At 42.4% G+C, this 21249-nt stretch overlaps 1 protein-coding gene and 1 long non-coding RNA gene across 14 annotated transcripts in view; both read right to left on the reverse strand.

Annotated features, from left to right (window-relative positions):
• Window positions 1-21249, reverse strand: part of SH3KBP1 (SH3 domain containing kinase binding protein 1) — a 374021-nt gene that overhangs the window by 27157 nt on the left and 325615 nt on the right. The gene's annotated exons all lie outside the window — the stretch shown is intronic.
• LOC116556733 lies at window positions 6629-10620 on the reverse strand. Its single transcript, XR_004271136.1, has 2 exons — window positions 7431-10620; window positions 6629-7389 (listed from the first exon to the last, which is right to left on the reverse strand). It is a non-coding gene; the product is annotated as an uncharacterized LOC116556733 (long non-coding RNA).

Raw genomic sequence — 21249 nt, forward strand, 5'->3', positions numbered from 1 at the left:
GGCTAGCTGTCACCAGCAGAGTTCTTTGGGAGCTCCTAAATGGTTCTCTGCATTCATTTATAGCGTGTTGCTGTGGACTTTAAAAAAAGCTTTAGGATAGAAGTTTGCCTACAGCTAAAACCTGGCAATGTTACTACCTCCTAATATCTCTGGAAGCTGTCCCTTCTCCACACCCTGTCTCAGATTATTAAGGTGGCTCAATTTCTTGCTTGGAACCACTGTAATAATTTCTCACTATAAGCCCCTTACCACTCGCATGCTGCCCCAGAGAGGTGTACAGTCCCGATCTGAGTGTGTCCCTTTAGGGCTTCCTCTCCCCACTAATTCCTTCAGTGCCACAACTGGGGCCTCTTTCAAGAAGCCAGAGTGCACCCTAAGGCCTGGGTTGGGTGCATCCCTACTCACCCATCACCCTGATCTCAGCACTTAGTACCCTGTACTGACATTCTCTGCTGACTTCTCTGCCTCCCCCACCAGCCAGGGAAGAAGCTACGGATTTTCTCTCTGTTTCCCTGGACTTAAGATCACTCCTGGCTTGCAGTGAGTGTTCAAAAAATGATTATTTAATACATTAACAAACAATCTTTCTAGGCTTCAGGTTTTCCAGTAGGAAAAAAATGAGAGAAATATATGAGCCATCAGCTTCATAAGGTTATTCTTTCATAAATGAAAGACTATGTGAAAACCCTTTCAAATCACGCTGATAGAATTCTGTTTTCATGTACCATTAATGGAGCTGTGGGATTTGGAAACAAGGATCTAAGAGCAAGGCTAGAAATCCCCCACCTCTACCTTTTTTTTTTTAGGTCTAAAATGAAAAAACCCTAAACCCACAGGGCTGCAGGTACTTTCTCTGCATTGCAGAGGCATCATGAGGCAGTCTGGATGGGAGGAGGAAGTCTCACTCCAAGCGTCATTTGACTGGTGTGGAAAATCAGTGCAGACTATCGAGACAGGCCCATTATTAGGGAGTCAAACGAACACCTGTGTTAGCTGAATAACTAAATGAAATTATTAGCAATGATTAGATTCTGCAGGAAAATAAGCCCTCCAAAACATGTAAGGATACAGCAGATCAGCTGTTGTGGTTTCATTTATAATCCAGGTGTGAAAATTTTGCAGGACACAAGCTGCTGAAAGTAAGTTAGTTTTGAGGGGTTGGGGTTTTTTTTTTTTTTTTTAAGAGACAGGGTCTCACCCTGTCACCCAGGCTGGAGTGCATGTAGTGGTGTGATCATAGTTCATGGTATTATAGCTTCAAACTCCTGGGGTCAAGCAACTCTCCTGCCTCAGCCTCCCAAGTAGGTAGCCACCATACCCAGCTAATTTTTGTTTTGTCTTATTTTTTGGTAGAGATAGGATCTTGCTATGTTGCCCAGGCTGATCTCATACTCCTGGCCTCAAGCAATCCTCCTGCCTCAGCCTCCCAAAGCACTAGGATTATAGACATGAGCCACTGTGCCTGGCCATAAACAAGTTTTGTGCTACTGTTTTGAACTCCATGTGCCAGCCATGCCACTACTAGATGCTTCACATGCACACACCCTCATTCCATCTGCACAAAACCGCATGCTGTGTGGGCATTACTATACTCCACAAAGAAAGAGATGGAGGATCAGAGGTTAGAAAACGTGCCCAAGGTCACTACCAACAAGTAACAGGGCCCGCACACAGATTCCTATCCAAGGGATTCTTTCCACTACAGAATGTTGCTTGTTTTTTTTTTTATTTTTATTTTATTCAAATGTGTTTTGAAATGGGCAGGAAAAAGGGCTTCTTCAAGGCACTCTGTGGCAAGAAACATAAGGTGTTAGGCAAGTTAACAGAATGTTTGGCTATTCGATACAAGCAACTTCTACATCAAAATGTGTCGCTCAAGAATAAGAGCGGGAGATACAATGTTTATTTGCTCATTAATTTAATCAAACATTTATTATTTACTTTGTGCCAAGCATAGGGATAGTTTTGAGAATGAACTTACAATCATCCTATATCAGCACTGTCCAGTAGAACTTGCTGTGATGACTGAAGTCTTCTATAATCTGGACTATTCAAATGGTAGCCACTAGCCCCACATGGCTACAGAGTGCATGGATTATGGATGAGTACAGCTATTTAATTAAATTTAAATAGTCACACATGGCTAGTGGCAATGAAGACTGTATATTATGATCCTGCATCTTGGTATTTCTCCTCACTTATGCTCAGCCCATTCATTCAGTGGCTATTTACTGAGCATACACTATGAGCCAGGCACTGGGTTAGGCAAAGGGGATACAGGGGTGGAAAACAGTCACATTCTCTGCCCACATGGAGCTAAGAACCCACTGAGGGACACATGCTTTTTGTTTGTATAATTACAAGTTCTGCTACTTACTATGAAAGAATAATAAAAGATGAAATTAGGCCAGGCGTGGTGGCTCACGCCTATAATCCCAGCACTTTGGGAGGCCAAGGCGGGCAGATCACAAGGTCAAGAATCCGAGATCAGCCTGACCAACATGGTGAAACCGCATCTCTACTAAAAATACAGAAAAAAAGCTGGGGATGGTAGTGTGCACCTGTAATCCTAGCTACTCAGGAGGCTAAGGGAGGACAAGTGCTTGAACCACGGAGGCAGAGGTTGCAGTGAGCCGTCGTCGCGTCACTGCACTCCCGCCTGGGTGACAGAGTGAGACTCTGCCTCAAAAAAAAAAAAAAAAAAAAAAAAAATGTGAAATTACCAATGATAGCATGGGGACCTAATTTAGATCAGGGAAAGGGGACATATCTTACTGCAGTCTTGCTTCGAGGAGAGGTAGTGATTCACTCGGACTGATGACAAGCAATGTTAAGTGGGGAAAAGTGGTCTCCACAAATAGCATTCCTTTAAAAATTGCTCACTACAGGCCCATATTTGCTATGCAAAGTGATCTGATACATAATCTAATTCTCTACTGGAAACAGTGGTTACATTATTATCCACAGGAACATAAATTGGCACAACCTTTCTGCATGCCATTTGGCAATACCTATTACAAAATGTAAATGTGTACACCTTCAGATATATCAATGTCACTTCTAGAAATTAATCCATAGAAATGTTTGTGCAAGTATAAAATGATATATTTATGAAGCCAGTATACTTTCTAAAATAATTTTGGAAACCCTCATATAGCCTCCTCACACATAACAAGTTGAAATCTAAACTTTTATGTAAGTTTTACTCACAAGGGATGTAATTTCCGTCATATTCTAAATATTGAGATTTTAAAATATAACTTATATAGATTTCTTAAATATATCCAATATATATTTGAACACTGCAGCAATTTAACCACCATCATCATCCATTTAAAAATATCATTAGATTTTAACAGTTGGAAATTTTACATAATTTCTTTTCCTCCTTAAATTCGTATTTCCAACATCTACTGCTGAATTTTATCCTAATGTATTTTCAAGTCTGTTGTTAATTATTTTGTCATCTTTCTATTGTAAAAACATGTATAGAAATTGAAACTTAAGACTTTTTCTTTCCTGAAATCATAAGGCTCTAAGTGTAAAAATTATTTTTCTTCTGGATTGAGTTCTCATTACAATTATTATTAGTATACAAATGATCAGAACATAAGTATACACACATACCACACATTTTGATAAATAATTTTTAAGCATGACAAAACAATTTTATTTGGCTTTTCCCCCGAACACTTCATGTGTGTATGATTATTAATACCAGAAAGAGATGGTTTGGTATCAACTCTCTATTTTTCATTTTAGAGACACAAGTGCCAAAAAAATTTGTTCACTTAAATAGAAGTAGATGGAATGGAGGCCAGCTGTGGTGGCTCATGCCTGTAATCCCAGCACTTTGGGAGGCCAAGGTGGGTGGATCGCTTGAAGTCAGGAGTTCAAGATCAGCCTGGCCAACATGGTGAAACCCTGTCTCTACTAAAACTACAAAACAAATTAGCTGGGTGTGGTGGTGCAGGCCTGTAATCCCAGCTGCTCTGGAGGCTAAGACAGGAGAATCGTTTGAACTCGGGAGGCAGAGGTTGCAGTGAGCCGAGACAGTGCCACTGCACTCCAGCCTGGGCAACACAGTGAGACTTTGCGTCAAAAAAAAAAACCCAAAAAAGTAACTGAGATGAAAACATATATATATATTTTTTTTTCTTTTTTTTTTTTTTTTGAGATAAAGTCTCACTCTGTTGCCCCGAATGGAGTGCAGTGGTGTGATATTGGCTCACTGCAACCTCCACCTCCTGGGTTCAAGTGATTCTCCTGCCTCAGCCTCCCAAGTAGCTGGGACTACAGGCGCCCACCACCACACCTGGCCAATTTTTGCATTTTTAGTAGAGACAGGGTTTCACCATATTGGCTGGGCTGGTCTCGAACTCCTGACCTTGTGATCTGCCCACCTCAGCCTCCAAAGTGCTCAGATTATAGGCATAAGCCACTGCGCCTGACCAGAGTGGAAATAATTTTGTCATCAATGTCACTCAATTTTCTGAACTCCTTGCAAATTATACACCAAAAATTAGACCACAGTCTAGCATCACCAGGAATTATTATTTTTAAAAGTCTACCATCAAACAACTTACTGGGTACCTCCTTCAATGTCACTGGAAGCAAAGAATTACTAACCAACTGATTTGAAAACAGAACTTGCAACCTGGAACTTGCATCTATGTCAGGGTTTGCTCTAGGATCTCAAACTTACTTAGGATGGCAAACATCCTATTCTTTTACATTTCCCTGTAATAACTTGCATTAAAAAATCAAAAGAATTCTTTTAAAAGATGAATGAGTACTTTTTAAAACTTTACAAAAAGTTATGCTCATGAGCCAGGTGCAGTAGCGTGCCTACAATCACAGCTAGTCAGGAGGCTAAGGTGGGAGAATCACTTGAGCCCAGGAGTTCAAGTCCAGCTTGGACAACATAGTGAGACCCCATCACTAAAAATTTTAAAAAATCAAAGTTATACTCATAACCTCTTAACAATTTCTTAAATCTCCATATAGCCATCAAATCATTTAAAAGCAAAAAAAAAAAAACCAAAAACAAAAAACAACAACAAAAAAACACCTATATTAGACCGTAGAAGGGGCCAAATTATCCATTCTAGATTAAAAGAACAGAACTAAAGATACTGAAGAGCCAAAGGAAAGAATAAGCTACTTAATTTCAAAGAGGATTCAGAGGCTACCAAGCCAGCAGTTTTCTCAATGTCTAGAAAACTCAGCTAAAAGAAATGGGCAGGGTTACAGAAACATAGACTGTGAGGCTGCATTGGGTTATTTCTTTTATAATTTTCTGTAGAGACAGAGTTTCCCTATATTGCCCAAGCTGGTCTCGAACTGGTAGCCTCAAGCAATTCCTCCTGCCCCAGCCTCCCAAAATGCTGGGATTACAGGAATGAGACCCCATGCCCTGGCCTGAACTGGGTTCTTCATAATCATTTCATCCAAACCCCTAGATTAATTATGAAAGATCCAAGGAGGTGCAATGGTGTGCTCGATGGTCAACTTCAGTGGGATGAGCAGCCAGAGCAGAGTGCACACTTCTTTTTGGAGTGCAAGATGTAAAGGTAATTTCATCTTCTTTAACAGCACTTAACCTAGACAGAAGAGGAGCAAGGCCAGGTGCAGTGGCTCCTGCCTATAATTCCAGTACTTTGGGAGGCCGAGGTGGGAGGATTGCTTGAGCCCGGGAGTTTGAGACCAGCCTGAGCAACACAGTGAGACCCATCTTTACAAAAAAATGAAAAAATATCTGGGCTTGGTGGTGCACACCTGTGGTCCCTGCTACACGGGAGGCTGAGGTAGAAGGACTGCTTGAGCCTGGGAGGTTGAACCTGCAGTGAGCTGTGAATGCACTGCTGCACTTCAGCCTGGGCAACAGAGCAAGACCCTATCTCAAAAAAAAAAAAAAAAAAAAAAAAAAGAAAGGAGCAGTCTGATACTCATAATATAAAACTTTAATGCATATGTGAAACAATAATATTCTAATGTCCAGAATTACATGGAAGCCAAAATTACACTGACTACAAAATTTGAGGAGTAAAAACCTCCTGACTCAAAGCCTAGTGTGCTTTTTACTACCCCAGGAGGGACAACAGTCCCCCAAAACTGCTAGAAGGGGCTGGCAGGCTCCCATTCAGCAGCCTGGGTAACTCGATGAGCTATTTCTCATTTGTAAACATAAGGAGAAGGGAGAAGACTGAGGTAAAAAGGATTTAAAGTGCTCTTAAAAATCTGACACTCCACGACTTTTTCTTAGGAAAAAAATTACAAGTAATCCTATCTCTATCAAAAAAAGTTAATCTGCTAATTGTACATTTCTGGACACTAAGTTTTTACCTGAGCTACGGCTTCAACACCTGACTCTCTCTAGGGCCTTTTCCTTGCCCCCAACATTTCTCCTTCCTGCCACCTTCTATCTCTGCAGATATGAGCTGGACCTGTGGTTTTCAAAAGTTGCCAAGAACTGGCATGTGTCCATGCCAAGGTTATCACCAGTCATAATGCACCGAGAAACAGATCAACATTGTGAGTTTCCCATTAAGCTAAATGTGTTCAATTTTACACTTGGAGATTATACCCTTTCCAATAGGAGATGGCATTTGTTTATTTCTGAATGTGCATCATTAATAAAAGAAAAATCAAGCAGTCTCCCAAATTAAATGCCTTTTTTTTTTTTTGGTAAATGAGTCTGTGAAATTCCAAACAGTATGAACTTCAGGGAGACATGAATCAGCCTGGGGAGACGAAGAGAGTGTCACTACAGGTTACACAAAGGTAAGCTTGGTTCTAATCAGGGCATCCTGCTAACCTCGAACTCCAACCTTCGCTTGCCACCACTAAATCCAATGATCTTTTAATGGGGCCCATCAATGTCACTCTCTAACTGCTAATCATTTTTCTTTTGTAATGAATCAAACTTTGCAGGCTCTTAACCTTGGCCAAGGTTTCCAAGACCATGCTTTAATAAGAGTCCATGGCTAAATAAGGATTTTGATAATTTACATAATAAAGTAATACTAAAACAAAATACTTAATAAAATGTCATGTGTCCATAATGCTTTTAATGTGACAAAGGGATGCCTGAGCATGATTTTCTGGTAGCTTGTACATTCCTCTGGATATTGGAAAATGGAAGTAAAATGGAAGCCATAACCAGGCTCTTCCAATCCATGAGCCCACAGCCAGGGAATGGGGGGAAGGGGGCACCCCAAGCCAAATAAATGTCATGTGGGATCTGAAAGCTGAACATCACCTGTTCCCTTCTTGCTTCTGCATTCATTTTTAGCTCAGAGGCCTCTGTGGAGTATACTGTGGATGCAGCAAAGGTTACTATACAAGTCTCTTTGTTCTATGAGAATACTTTGAATCTACTGGGTGTACCTCCAGATTTGCATTGTTAAATCTGGAGGTACACCCAGTACCTCCAGAATACAGCACTAGAATATGGTCTCAGCATGTAGAAAAGGTAGAACCACTCAGACATCAGACTGAATGACGAGCAAGAGCCCTGGCCACAGAGATGCAGCTGATCACAATACTAGGGGAGGGAGGCCATGCTGACTTTGCATATAGGTGAGCTTTTGGGGCTGCCTGCAAGTCCACAAAGCTACTAGGCTCTGTGACCCTCTCCAAGCCAAGAGCCATCTGAATTGATGCTCCCTAAATGTCACTCTACTTCTCTCAGGTCAGCTATTTTGCAGGCTGGTGGGTATAGAGCACTTGGGTAGGACAGCACCAATTTGCTCTCTGTATTCTGGAATAATACATACCACCGAATGCACTGCTCCAATGAGGTTCTGCAACATTTGCCATCATGTCCCCACTTTGACTTAACCTTCCCCTGTTTGTACAGCATTTGTGAGGCTTTTCCTACTGGCATTTTCAATGTTTATTGAACTGGTGCTTACGGGATGTGATAGGGTGAAAGATGTTCGTGGAACCCCTCATAACTAAGCACAAACCCAGCCACTGCAATGGACCACCAAAGGCCAGCAGGACCACTCTGTGCAGGGCGCACAGGCAGAGGTGAGTACCTCAGTTCTGATGAGGACCAACATCTTTCACTGAGAAGGTCTAAGTGGAGACACTCAATTTACAGCCAGGACCAGGCCCGCCCTTCAAAGGGCCCTGAAGGACCATCTCCTGTAGGACTGGAGGATGGCTTTCAAAATGAGTGCTGGCTGCCAGCTTGACCTTGTTTCCTCAGCAGCACACCTCCACTGTGAGCCTGAGAGGCTGGGAACCAGGGGAGGGCTCAAGGGCGATGCAGGGAGAGGGCCAGCCACAGATACTGTTCTGAATTAACTATGCCTCTGTAAATTCGACAAGGGAACCAAATATGCCCAGAGGACTGCCTGGGTTAAAACCCATCAATTAGAAATGCAACCTGTTTCACTTCCTTTGCATAAAGTATTTGATCCTCAGCACAATCTCTTTTGCTTTTTGTCACCACACTTGAGAAATGTATAGTGCTTTTCAGCTACTCCCGATAAAAATTTAACTTTGATCATGATTTGTGTCCCTGGATACGGACCGGAGCTGCACACATCCACACACGGGCACCCTAGCCCATCATATGCAGACTTGACTGCAGACCAGTAGCAACCGTATCTCCTGTTCTTCAGCGTGGGTAATGTCAACCACATCCTTGGTCCCAAGGGCTGTGTCTGAAGGTTGCCAGTAAGGAGACAGTGTCTATAGGAGCCAGCCATGGCTCTTGAATGAAAGTTCGTATGTTTGAATGTCTAACCCTGAGAGAGCTGGAAGGTGCAGCTGTTGTTTACACACACACTCAGCCAGTCGTCAATGTGGAACACTCCAAACGACACTCGTGGTTTTTTCTTTTTTTTTTTTTTATAGGAAGCAGGACACACTATATCTTGTCTTATTGAACCTGAGAAATTGCTTAACAATCTGACATGCTGCAAGGACCAATAACTGGCTCTCTGGCTCCAAAAGGGGAAGTTTTAAATAAGTGTTTTAAAAAGAGTGCAGAAAAACCAATAGCCCCAAGTCAGGGGATCTGAGTTTTTCCTCAAAATTTGTATAAGAAACCCCTAGAAGTGATTTCTTATCATAAAAGGTAGAAATTGCAAAATAAGGTAAGAATGCAATCACTTGTTTATAGAGATTTGGCATCACAATCACAAAAGTTTTGTGTTCATGGTCACTATTAAAATTGTTCTCTCTCTCTCTCTCCCGTATAATTTTACTATACAGAGCACAGATTTAGAACTTAGTACTGATCAAATTTGTTATTGTCTTTTTATGTAATACCCGTTTAAACACTGAGTAGTTGATCTTTGGCAAATATCTAATCCCAAATCCAACACTCTATTTGAAATCAGACTTAAAGACTCAAATGGTATCATTCCACTTGCTGCAAGCCTTAAGATCCCCCCTGTGTCTCTGTCTCTCTCTCTCTCTCTCTCTCTCTCTCTCTCTCTCTCTCTGTCTCACACACACACACACACACACACACACACGAAGGTCACAGCCATGTCCTTGGTTGATGTTTAAGTTAATTATTTCAAATATAATTTCTTTTTTGTATATGAAGTCTCTGGTTTTCCAAAGCTCTGAAATTATTTTCAAACTAGGTTTTATAGAGATTCTCAGGAAATGAGATAGGCCACTCTACGGAAGAACAAGTTGCACTTGCGGGGGAGGCCTGTCCTCTTCCCGTTCTTAACACAGACTGGGCTCTCTTGGCCTCAGTGCTATTGACATTTGGGACGGGTCATTCTTTGTTGTCTGTGGGGGCTGTCCTGTGCACTGGAGGATGGTTAACAGCATCTTTGGCCTATCCCCACTAGATACCAGGCAGCATTTCCACCCCCACCCCAACCCCATCCCCACAATGTGACAGCCAAAAAGTCTCCAGACATTGCCAAATACCTCCTTGGAGAGAGCAGTTAAGAAATGCTAATGTAGACCTATCCCATGCACTGAAAGTTTGGGCTCATGGGTCAGGGAGACCTGGCTTCAACTCCAATTTCTTACTAGCCAGATGATCTTGCTCAGTTTCCCCAGCTTGCTTTCTTCTCTGATCCTTCATTGTAAAAACATGAATCATTACACCTCCCTCACAGGGCTATGGATGGTGAGGAAAAACTAGACAAAACATTTAGTGAGCACCCAGTGAATATTAGTTCTTACTTTCCTTACTCTTGCTTGCTTTCACTGCTCTTACTTCAACACTAGAACCTCAGATGATGGACGAGGGGAGATGAAGGGGGAATGTTTTTTCTCCGCTGTATTAGTGGAATGATTCAAGCACGAGGATATTCCACACACAGCTCCAGTACTCAGACTGTACCTCAAAGAGGAACAAAAACTTAAAAGGCATGCTCTACCCCAAACATGCTTGTAAAACACTCCTAAGCCTTTCAAACACTTTGGGATTATTTTATCACCAGGGTTGTAATCAGCTACAGATCAATGTCCAGGTAGGACTTGATTTTTTAAAATGGTGTAAAAAGTATGTGCATTTAACACCCTAAGGGGACGTTTTACATTACAAAATGATTACTAGCTTTTGTAGAGCTTTATTTTTATTTTTTGAGATGGAGTTTCCCTCTTTTTGCCCAGGCTGGAGTGCAATGGTGTGATCCTGGCTCACTGCAACCTCCGCCTCCCGGGTTCAAGCAATACTCCTGCCTCAGCCTCCCATGTAGCTGGGATTACAGGCATGCACCACCACACTTGGTTAATTTTGTATTTTTAGTAGAGACAGGGTTTCTCCATGTTGGTCAGGCTGGTCATCTCAAACTCCCAACCTCAGGTGATCCACATTCCTGGGTCTCCCTAAGGGCTGGGTTTACAGGTGTGAGCCACCATGCATGGCCATTTTTTTTTTTGAGATGGAGTTTCACTCTTGTTGCCCAGGCTGGAGTGCAGTGGCGTGATCTCGGCAATCTCCGCCTTCCAGGTTTAAGCGATTCTCCTGCCTAAGCCTCCCGGGTAGCTGGGATTACAGGCACCCACCATCACACCCAGCTAATTTTTTTTTTTTAATTTTGTATTCTCAGTAGAGACGGGGTTTCACCATGTTGGCCAGGCTGGTCTCGAACTCCTGACCTCAGGTGATCCACCCCACTTTGGCCTCCCAAAGTGCTAGGATTACAGGCATGAGTCACCACGCCCAGCCTAAAGAGCTTTCTTAACACATCTAAAACAAAATTTTATAAATAAAAGATTGGTTTACAGACGATACAGAAACATCAATGTAGTAGTTGTTACTCTAAATAATCACAACTATTTTATAAAGTGGGGCAAAGGAGGCCTGGCACCGTAGCTCACGCCTGTAATTCCAGCACTTTGGGAGGCTGAGGCAGGTAGATCACTTGAGCTCAGGAGTTCGAAATCAGCCTGGCCAACATGGTGAAACCCCATCTTTACCAAAAAATACAAAAATTAGCCGGGCATGATGGCATGCTCCTGTAGTCCCAGTTACTCAAGAAGCTGAGGAAAAAAAAAAAAAAAAAAAAAAAAAAAAAAAAGAAGCTGAGGTAGGAGAATCACTTGAATGCAGGAGGCGGAGGGAAGCTACAGTGAGCCAAGATCACACCACTGCACCCTAGCCTGGGCGACAGAATGAGACCTGGTCTCTCAAAAAAAAAAAAAAAAAAAAAGTGGGGGACAAAGGAGCACTTTGAATCCCATATTTACAGATCAGTGGTGTGCTTATCTATTTTAACACTGGGACCTCAATGTGAGTGTTAGGAAAATTCCAATTAGCTCTTTTTTTTCCTTTTTAATAGTTTTGCTGAGTATAATTCATACATATCATAAAGTCCACCCATATTATGTGTACAACTCAATAATTTTAGTAAATTTAGAGTTGTGCAACTATCACTACAATTCCCTTTGAGAACCTTTCTGGAACCTCAAATTGACCAGCTCTTAATAGTATTCCTAGGTCACAGGCAAGTACTTCCATGTTTCCTGGTTCAAATGAACCATAGGCCCCAGGTATCTGTGAGAGATCTGAGCACGAATGGAAGTTAGCCTTGATACCTTTCAAACCACTTCCACATCCCAAGTCCGTTGACTTTAAAGCGAGGAATGCTTGGCCCCCAAAACTGACTATAGTGTGAAGTGTGTTTTGTGTGTCAAGTTGAAAAGACAGAGAAGAAATCTTCACTCTACTCAAGTGAAGGTGGGGTGGGATCTACATAAAGAGATGGAAGTGGGAATAGATTGAGATTTGGATTGGTTGGAAAAAAAACAACAGTTCCAACAATGACGCTAGGCAACTGAGGAGGAATGATAAGGGCTTTCTCTAAGTCAATTAGTTGAAAACAGGTGGCATACTTCATAGTAGGCTTCCTATCTGAAGGCCTGTTGCTATGTGCTTTCGTGGGAAAGGAACTGAAAATCTCGGTAGCATTGAAGTGTAACAATAAATCCTGCCATGCAGTGGGAACTACAATATATGGCATAATAAAAGTAAATGTTACGGTGCTTGACTTCACGGCCTATAATCTCCCATTCAATCAGAACAGAGATTCTTCAATCAGCAAGAGAAAACTGGACAATTTAATTTTCATTTCTATTCATGCACAGGCCTGTGCTGGAGTTTGTCCATGTTTTCTATTATGTTACTTGAAATATGGCTTCATAGTTTGATACAAACAATATCTCAAACTGACATCAACAAGTTAGTTTTGGACCAACTGATTTCATTCTAATTGATTGCTGGCTGACAGATGCTGGGAGCCGCCTACACAAGATCTGAAAAAGCCATGTTTTCTAATTTAATATTATAATAATTTTAAATTATAGCTTTATTAAGTGGAAACCCAGATTTATTTATAGCTAACACTGATGGTTTCCAATGGTTTTCAGGGTTGTATTATGCTGTTCATTGCAGCCCACATTTAGACAGCTTCAACTGTCTGAATCACTAACAAAACATTCTGGTACAAATAATTTCCTCCTTGATCCAATGCAATGAACAATTGCTACAGAAGCAGCCCCAAGGAGGGCCACCCGCTTCTGCAATGTCTTTTTCTCCTTGACCGACCCACTACAAAGAACATTTCTGCCTTCAGGCCTAAAGACATTCTGCTTAGAATTCTCTCCTCCCTTGGCCTCTGTGATGTTTCAAGATCCTGATTTTCTCTTAAATGTGTACTTGACGGGGGTTTGGACTTCAGCCCTAGGTTCTTCTTTGCCTTTTCTCACATCAAGGACTTTATCTCCCTGACCCAACTAACACTTCTAAGAAAACAAACATTAATAGTAAGCATTTCTATCTTTTTTATAGGCCATCAAGTGATTTGACATAATTCTGGAAGACAAAGTGAGGAAGATGATAGAGATTGTTTTTTTTTTTTTTTTTTTGAGACAGGGTCTGACTCTGTCACCCAGGCTGGAATGCAGTGGCATAATCATAGCTCACTGCAGCGTTGACATCCCAGGCTCAAGTGATCCTCCTACCTCAGCCTCCTGAGTAGCTGGGACCACAGGTATGTGCCATCACATCTGGCTAATTTTTTTGTAGAGATAGAGTCTTATTATATTGCCCAGGCTGGTCTTGAACTCCTAAACTCAAACAATCCTCCTGCCTCAGCCTCCCAAAGTGCTGTGATTATAGGTGTGAGTCACTGCTGCATGTTACTATTCTTTTTTTTTTTTTTTTCTTTGCAATGGGATCTCACTCTGTCACCCAGGTTGGACTGTGGTGGCATGATATCAGGTCACTGCAACATCCACCTCCTGGGCTCAAGCCATCCTCCCACCTCAGCCTCCTAAGTAGCTAGGACCACAGGCGGGGTGCCACCACACCTGGCTTTTTAAGAATTTTTGTAGAGATAGGGTCTCACTATATTGCCTAGGCTGGTCTCACACTCCTGGGCTCAAACAATCCTCCTGCCTCAGCCTCCCAAAGTACTGACATTATAAGTGGGGGCCACCGCACCCTGCAGAGATGTTAGTATTTTTTATGGATAAGAAAGCTGAAGCTCAAAGAGTCTGTGCAAATTACAGAAGGCCACTCAGCTGGGAAGCAGCCAATTCAGCACTTAAATCCAGGTCTGCAGAGGCCACTCCTGCCCTCTTCTCTCCAGCCACTGGGAAGCTCCTAATCCATATCTCTAATCCCTGCCAACCTCTTGAGCCTCAGCCCTCTACCTGGCACTGACACGGGCATGTCTGGCCCAATCTCAAAGCCAACATACTTAACTAAACTCATCACGTTTTCTTCCAAACCAGCTCCTCCTCCTGACATGGTCATTTCTATCCATGTTGCTGGATTCCCCAGTCACCCGACTCTAAAAACCTCAAGACTAACAAATCATACTCTCCTCCTCCTGAGTCCCAAATCCAATCTACTGCCTGACAATATTGCCTGGCAATAATTCTCCTGTATTGCTGCTTCCACATCTATCTATTCTTTCCTGATCCTTTCATAAGCAGCTTCATTCTGGCTCTCTCTGCCTCTTACCCCAAGTATCAAATAACCTGACTCCTTGACACCCATCTTTCCTTCATCTGATTAGTCTCACAAAGCTCCAGCAGTTACTATCTGAATTTTTAGACTTGATCCTGTCACTCTGGTGTACCATCAGCAATCCCCACTGCCTACAGAATACATTACAGATCCATCTCCCTCAAACTCAATCCAGTCCCTACTTAAAATTCCAGGGTGATATAGTTTGGATACGGGTCTCTACCCACATCTCATGTTCTGTTGTAATCTCCTGTGGAGACGGGACCTGGTGGGAGGTGATTGGATCATGGGGCCGGACTTCTCATGAATGGTTTAGTACACGCTTAGTACGGTCCTAATGATGGTGACTGAGTTCTCAAGAGATCTGGGTGTTTAAAAGTGTCTGTTCCTCCTTTGCCTTCTGCCATGATTGGAAGCTTCCCAGGGCCTCTCCAGAAGCAGATGCTGCCATGCTTCCTGAACAGCCTGCAGAATCTTCTTTTCTTATAAATTATCCAGTCTCAGATATGTCTTTATAGCAATACAAGAATGGACTAATACACAGGATAGCCCTCCCTCCTTCCCAGCACAAACCCTCTACCACAACCAGGCTGGTCAGCACTCCCCACGTGATTTTCCTGCCCACCTCCACTACCCCCACATAAGCAAATCCAATTTCAAGATACAGACAAATCTGTCCCCCTTTATCCTGTTTCAACAACCAGGGCCCCAGAACATTCTCTCTTCTGACCAGCATTACTTTCTACCATTCAGTCATTTATACAGACCTACAGTATTATTTAACTTTTCATTTGCCATCTTAGGGGCTGAAATGGATCCAAAGCCCCTGGAAGGCAGAGCCTGTGTGTGAGGGCCTCAGTCTCCAGCCAGCCTTGCATTTTAGTAGTAGGTACTCAATATTTATTGATCACGAGACTGCCAATCATTATTTCTTACAATGCAAATAAAATATACATTAAATTGTTAACTTGAGGCTGGGCATGGTGGCTCACACCTGTAATCCCAGCACTTTGGGAGGCCCAGACAGGAGGATCACTTGAACCTGGGAGTTCAAGACCAACCTGGGCAACATAGGGAGATACTGTCTCTACAAAAATAATTTTTTAAGTTAGCCAGGCATGGTAATGCGCACCTGTAATCCCAGCTACTTGGGAGGCTAAGGTGAGAGGATCACATGAGCCCAGGAGTTGGAGGCCGTGGTGAGCAATGATCACACCTTTGCACTCCATACTTGGTGACAGAGCAAGACTCTACCTCAAAACAAAACAAAAAAAATCATAAACCTGAGAAGTTATAGTCTTCTAGGACTAATGTCTTCATGGCAAAGAGAGAGAGAGAAGCAAACCTCAGCACTGTATTTCTGGGCTCCCAAATATATGCACCTGTGCTTAGTTTCCACAGCCTAAAAAGTTTCTGTAGACGATTCCCCCTCATCAATACCCCCAATATTTCCACACTAGCTCGTCAGACTGAAAAACATGTGATTCATATTTTGATGACCGCAATCGCAGACATCTCCAGACCCAAAGAATACAAAGGTCAAAGGTCAATGCTTTTAACAAGCAAGACAGATTATCCTGTATATTCTGGAGGAGGGAGAATACCTCCCTTCCTATTGACATGAGGGAGGTGACAAGACAGCCTCCTGAGGTCGCATATGAGCTTCACCAACCAGCCACCCTGGCTTAAAACAGGGCCCAAGTATAAAACTGCAGTGGTAGAACCAGAACTTAGGCTATTTCTGACAATCTGCTTTCATTCACAGCGGATCATTGCTCTGCAGATCAAAAGCTATAGCAGGCCAGAGTTTCCGTTATTGCTTCAGCCCAAGCTATCAGGTTATGCTTCCTGACTGGGGTTCTCAAGGGCTGAGGATGTAAACTAGCTTGTGGAAACAGGGCAAGTACTTTTGGCATTTACAGTCACAGTCACACATCCTACCCCCAAGCCTCTAAGAGATCAGACCAGAGACCGCAGGTCAGCAGTTGCAAAGATGCAACTCCATCAGCAGGTTCAGAGGAAAACAGTACCCAAACAGAGGAACAGCAACAGGTGAGCAGAATGCTCATGTCAGGAGCTCTAGTGCTCTTATAAGGTCTGCCAACCATCACACATCTGTTTCTAAAGTCAGTGGCCCAAGCAGATGATGCTGGAAAGCTGTCTTCCACATCAAATCAATCCCTGATGATGCTTGCCAGAGGTTACGGAAGAGGGTGGGCAGAGAAAGATGGGTGTGGCTTAAAAAGGGCAACACGGCCGGGCGCGGTGGCTCACGCTTGTAATCCCAGCACTTTGGGAGGCCGAGGCGGGTGGATCACGAGGTCAAGAGATCAAGACCATCCTGGTCAACATGGTGAAACCCCGTCTCTACTAAAACTACAAAAAATTAGCTGGGCATGGTGGCATGTGCCTGTAATCCCAGCTACTCGGGAGGCTGAGGCAGGAGAATTGCCTGAACCCAGGAGGCGGAGGTTGCGGTGAGCCGAGATCGCGCCATTGCACTCCAGCCTGGGTAACAAGAGCGAAACTCCGTCTCCAAAAAAAAAAAAAAAAAAAAAAAAAAAAAAAAAAAGGCAACACAAGGGATCTAGTGGTGATGAAAACATTCTGTGTCTTGATCGTGGTGGTAGATACACAAACCTACATGTATAATAAAATTGCAGGCTGGGCAAAGCGGCTCACACCTGTAATCCCAGAACTTGGGGAGGCCAAGGTGGGAGGATCACCTGAAGCTAGAAGTTCGATACAAGCCTGGGCAACAGTGAAACCCTGTCTCTACAAAAAATACAAAAATTAGTCAGGCATGGTGGCATGTGCCTGTGGTCCCAGCTACTCGGGTGGGAGGATCACTTAAACCCCGTAGACAGAGGTTGCAGTGAGCCGAGATCACACCACTGCACTCCAGCCTGGGCGACGGAGCAAGACTCCATCTCAAAAAAAAAAAAAAAAAAAAAAAAAATTACAAAGAGTGAAATATACACACAAGTACTAGTAAAACTGGGAAAATCTGGGTAAGATTGGGGGATCATATTAATGTCAATATCCAGATCATGATAGTGTACTATATAGTTCTGTAAGATGTTACCAATCACATAGATTTCTATTACTTCTTACAACTGCATGTGAATCTATAATGACCTCAAAATAAAAAGTTCAATTAAAACAAAGTAAATTCTGAAATATAGCCTTCTAAATTATGTAGAATATGAGAGAACGCTGACTTATGACCTCGAAAGGTACAAACAGAAGACGTAAAGCTAAAAATAATTTATACTATTATAGCCATAAAAAAGAATGAGATCCTATCATTTACAACAACATGTTAAGTGAAATAAACCAGGTGCAGAAAGAGAAACATTGCATGTTCTCACTTATTTGTGGGATCTAAAAATCAAAACAATTGAACTCATGAGAGAGTAGAAGGATGATTACCAGAGGCTGGGAAGGGCAGCACGGGGATGGGGAGGGGAGGGAGAGAGGATGGTTAATGGGTACAAAAAATATAGTTAGAAAGAATGAATAAGACCCACTATTTGATAGCACAATAGCATGACTATAGTCAATAATAATTTAATCGTACATTTAAAAATAAAGTGTGTAATTGGATTGTTTATAACTTAAAGGATAAATGCTTAACCTGATGGGGAAAATGTGTTGAAATGAAATCTTGTACACAGTTGCAAGTTTTTCTTAAAGCAGATCACTTTCCTCTTCCCAAGAAATGTGACATACTGTTGCTAAACAATATGATTTTTTTCATATTTCTATCATTAAATGGCCTTTATGTCAAAAAATAAAATAATAAGAAAAAATTAGTCCCTGAATCTGGACTTCTTACAGGGGTTGTCACCCACGTCAGACCACCAGTGGTCTTAACAGCACACAGGTGGCCTCACACCCACCCATGCACACCTCCAAAAAGACCTCTGACTTTTATTTACCCAGAGACACTGTAGCTCCTTCCCATTTACCACATGGAAGTATCCTGACCTTGGGAAAACTCACTCATGTTCTGAACTAAGTGGCAATTACGACACCAAAGCTTATTTAAAACTCAAAGTCAAAAGTGCCGTGTCAACAATGAATCCTGCCATCTCACATTTGCCCCCATTCACCTTTTTACAAAAAAATACACAAATCACTGGAAACTGTGAACATAAGAGCTAATGCCCACTTTTACAAAAAGGCTTATTCATTATTTCTTTTTATCAGACCTTGCAAGGAATTTCTCCTAAAGCCAGGGAGGGAAAAGGTCCCAGGCATTGTGTTTTAATGTGCAAAGCACAATCATTTCCCTTCTTCTTCTTCTTTTTTTTTTAAGAAGAAATCTGTTTATTAAAAATTTCAGGACAGCAAGTAACAGAATAGCTTTAATAGAAAATGACTTACTTGGGCCGGGCATGGTGGCTCACGCCTGTAATCCCAGCACTTTGTGAGGCTGCAGCGGGCAGATCACTAGGTCAGGAGTTCAAAACCAGCCTGGCCAACATGGTGAAAGCCCATCTCTACAAAAAATACAAAATTAGCTGGGCATGTTAGCGCATGCCTGTAATCCTAGCTACTTAGGAGGCTGAGGCAGGAGAATTGCTCGAAACAGGAGGGCGGAAATTGCAGTGAGCCAAGATCAAGCCACTGCACTCCAGCCTGGGTGACAGAGTGAGACTCCATCTCAAAAAAACCAAAAAAACAAAACCAACTTCCTTTCTTTTATATTGGAAACTCTCAAAACCTTAGAATTGTTTTCATGGTTCCTGCCATCTGTATTAGTTTCCTGCTGCTACTGTAACAAATCACCCATCTCATTATGGGGTTGGTTACCAACCCCATTGTGGTGTTGTAATTTAGTTTTTAAAAAAACATAAATTTATTATTTTATACTTCTGGAGGGTAGAAGTCTCAGGTTAGTCTCAGGGGACTGAAATCATGGTGTCAGCGGGGGTTTGTTCTTCCTCGAGGTCCTAGGCAAGAATGTTTCCTCACCTTTCCTAGTTCTGGCAGCTGCCTGCATTCCTTGGCCCTGGCCATCGGACCATCCTCCAACCGCTTCCTCTCTGACTACACTGCTTCCCCCTTGTGAATGTATCGGGCCCACCCAGAAATTCCAGGATAGTCTCTCCATCTCAAGATCCTTAACTCCATCATATGTACAACGTCCCTTTTATCGTGTAAGGTAACAAATTCACAAACTCCAGGGATTATGATATGGATAACTTTGGGGGACTATTATTCAGCTTAGCACATCCCATTTCTTTCTCTTTTTTTTTTTTTTTTTTTTTTTTTTTTTTTGGTCTGGGGTACATGTGTTGCATAGGTACATACATGCCATGGTGGTTTGCTGTTTCCATCACTCCCCTGCCCCCCGTCGCCTACATTAGGCCTTTCTCCCAGTGTTATCCCTCTCCATCCTCCCCGCCCCTGCCCCCTGCTGTCTCTCCCCTCCCTTCCCCTCCCCTCCACCCCACTACCTATCCCTGTGAGTGTTGTTCCCTTCCCTGTGCCTAAGTGTTCTCATTGTTCATCACCTGCCTATGAGTGAGAACATGAGGTGTTTGGCTTTCTGTTCTTGTGTCAGCTTGCCGAGAATGATGGTTTCTAGGTTCATCCATGTCTCTACAAAGGACACGAACTCATCATTTTTTATGGCTGCATAGTATTCCATGGTGTATATGTGCCACATTTTTCCTGTCCAGTCTCTCATGAATGGGCATTTGGGTTGGTTCCAGGTCTTTGCTATCGTAAACAGTGCTGCAATGAACATACGTGTGCATGTGTCTTTATGACAGAATGATTGATAAACTTTTGGGTATGTACCCAGTAATGGGATTGCTGGGTCAAATGGAATTTCTATTTCTAGATCCTTGAGGAATCGCCACACTGTCTTCCACAATGGTTGAACTAATTTACACTCCCACTAACAGTGTGAAAGTGTTCCTTTTTCTCCACATCCTCTCTAGCATCTGTTGGCTCCAGATTTTTTAAGGATGCCCGCTCTCACCACTCCTATTCAATATAGTATTGGAAGTTCTAGCCAGAGCAATTAGGCAAGAAAAAGAAATAAAGGGCATTCAAATAGGAAAAGAAGAAGTCAAACTGTCCCTATTTGCAGATGACATGATCGTATACTTAGAAGACCACATCATCTCAGCCCAAAACCTCCTTAAGCTGATAAGCAACTTTGGCAAAGTCTCAGGATACAAAATCAATGTGCAAAAATCACAAGCATTTCTATATACCAATAACAGACTGAAAGAGAGCCAAATCAAGACGAACTCCTATATACAACTGCTACAAAGAGAATAAAATACCTAGGAATACAACTAACAAAGGAGGCAAAAGATGTCTTCAAGGAGAACTACAAACCACTGCTCAAGGAAATGAGGGAGGACACAAACAGATGGAAAAACATCCCATGCTCATGGTTAGGAAGAATCAGTATTGTGAAAATGGCCATACTCCCAAAGTAATTTATAGATTCAATGCTATTCTCATCAAGCTACCATTGACCTTCTTCACAGAACTGGAAAAAACCACTTTAAATTTCATATGGAACCAAAAGAGAGCCCACATAGCCAAGACAATCCTAAGCAAAAAGAATAAAGCTGGAGGCATCACACTACCGGACTTCAAACTATACTACAAGGCTACAGTAATCAAAACAGCATGGTACTGGTACCAAAACAGAGATATAGACCAATGGAACAGAACAGAGGCCTTGGAAGCAACGCCACACATCTACAACCATCTGATCTTTGACAAACTGGACACAAATAAGCAATGGGGAAAGG

The sequence above is a fragment of the Sapajus apella genome, unplaced genomic scaffold, assembly GCF_009761245.1.
Source record: "Sapajus apella isolate SASKATOON/1434 unplaced genomic scaffold, GSC_monkey_1.0 scaffold17, whole genome shotgun sequence".
NCBI classification, from domain to species: Eukaryota; Metazoa; Chordata; class Mammalia; order Primates; family Cebidae; genus Sapajus; species Sapajus apella.